We start from the raw sequence: 2,088 nt of genomic DNA, 5'->3' as shown, positions 1-2,088 counted from the left end.
CAAAATGAGACCTACTCCTTGTTTACCATGTGATTCACAGTCTACTCCTGACCATATTTCAAATCCACCTTTCAACACGCCGTTTTTTATGTCTTTAGTTTCTCATCCCTTTTCCTTTGTTTCGGGCACGCATAAAATATCTAGTTTCTTCGCGTCCATAGTTTCCCGCAATTCTTTTACCTTGAGATCATTTACTCCCCTAGCATTCCAAACACCCAGTGTCCATTCGTCGCCTGAAACATGACCTTTAGATTTTCCGTGTGCATGCCTTTTGTCATTAAAAGTTCCAGTCCTTTCCGAGGCTATTTTGTAGTTTGTATTATTTATTGTTTAGATTATACGCCCAACTAACACCTTTATGCAATAAGTTTATTTTCTGAGTCGAAATCATGTCAAAGTTAAGTATCAAATCGTCATATGGTGGAGATTGTAGTTCTAACGTCACTCCCACCAAAAACTTCAGTTAATAAGGGAGGGTTGGGAGAGGGGGGAAGTAGAACTGGAACCGAGAGTCGTCTTGTGTTTGTGTTTTTGTTTTTCACCAGCCTTCAGCAGTCACCAGCCTATTAATATCCGTATAATAATTATCAATTAATTTTTTATGTTTTATGTTCATAAATATTAATAAATAAATATAATGACTATTATTTAATTATTGATATTACTATTTTTTAATCTAACTTCGTTTTTTTTTAAAACTTTATATTTACAAATTTTTAAAATGATTTTTTCATGACTAAAAATGGATTCTTTAATCCGGAAGATTGATTTTTAATTTTAAAAAAAGTGAATTTTAAGCCAAAAAAAGGAACCTAAAAAAATGGATTTTTAACAAAATTGTTCATTTTTCTACCTAAAAAATTACGAAATTTAATCGATATAGTTGAAAAATTCGACTTGCAAAAGCAAATTTATAACAAATCTGATCAAAATTACAAATTTTCAAACTAAAAAGACGAATTTTGAACCTGAAAATATACATTTTCAACAATAAATGACTTCTACCCAAAAAAAACACGAACTTTCCACTAAAAAAGGTAAATATAAATATAATATTAATTAATTTTTTTATTTATTATTATTTTCTTTATTATTTTATTTTTTATAATTACAAAATATTAATAAATAAATATAATGGCTATCAATTAATTACTAATATTACTATTTTTTATCTCACTTCTTTTTTTACCCTTATATATTTTTATTTTTTTAAAATGATTTGTCTCTGATCAAGTTGTTTAAAAAAGTTAGCGGGATTAAAAATTAATAAGCATGTGTTTTTGTAGAAAAATATGAATATAAAAATATAAAATTGGATTTTTCAATCAAGAAGATTGATTTTTAATTTAATAAAGTGAATCTTCAACAAAAATAGTTAAATTTTCAACTCAATTGTTGCATTATTAAACCAAACAAGTCAAATTTTTATGCAAAAATACAAATTTGAAACAAAAAATTTAATTTTTAAATAAATAGTCCAATTTTCTACCAAATTTATTACATTTTCAACAAAAACGGTTTAATTTTTAACGAAATAATTCAATTTTCAAACCAAAAATAAGAATTTGTAACCAAAGAGATTATTTTCCTAAAAAAATAAAACAAATTTTAGTCAAGATTGTTGAATTTTCGATTTGCAAAAGCAAATTTATAACAAAACTGGTCTAAATGATAAATTTTCAAACTTAAAAGATGAATTTTTAAATTTATTTTTAAAAGTCAATATTCAATAAAAAATATATTTTTAACCTGAAACTATATAATTTTAACAAAAAAAAATACTTTTCTACCAAAAAAGACGAAGTTTCATCCAAAAAAAGAGAAAAAATGGAATAGTTCAATTTTAATTTAAAAAAGTATATTAATAAAAGAATAGTCCAAATTTGAAACAGAAATTAAAAATATAAAAAAAAATATTTTGATATATGTATAACTAAAAAAGAGAGTTTTTCAAACCAAAAAGGAAATAGTCCAATTTTCTTAAAATACATGAATTTTCAACCAAATATTTGCAATTTCAATTAAAAAGGTGAATTTTGCAAAAAAAAAAGATAAATTAAAAATGAAGAATGTGGCAAATAATTATTT

The sequence above is a fragment of the Belonocnema kinseyi genome, chromosome 2 (assembly GCF_010883055.1).
Source record: "Belonocnema kinseyi isolate 2016_QV_RU_SX_M_011 chromosome 2, B_treatae_v1, whole genome shotgun sequence".
NCBI classification, from domain to species: Eukaryota; Metazoa; Arthropoda; class Insecta; order Hymenoptera; family Cynipidae; genus Belonocnema; species Belonocnema kinseyi.
Note: the sequence above shows the minus strand (reverse complement) of the source record.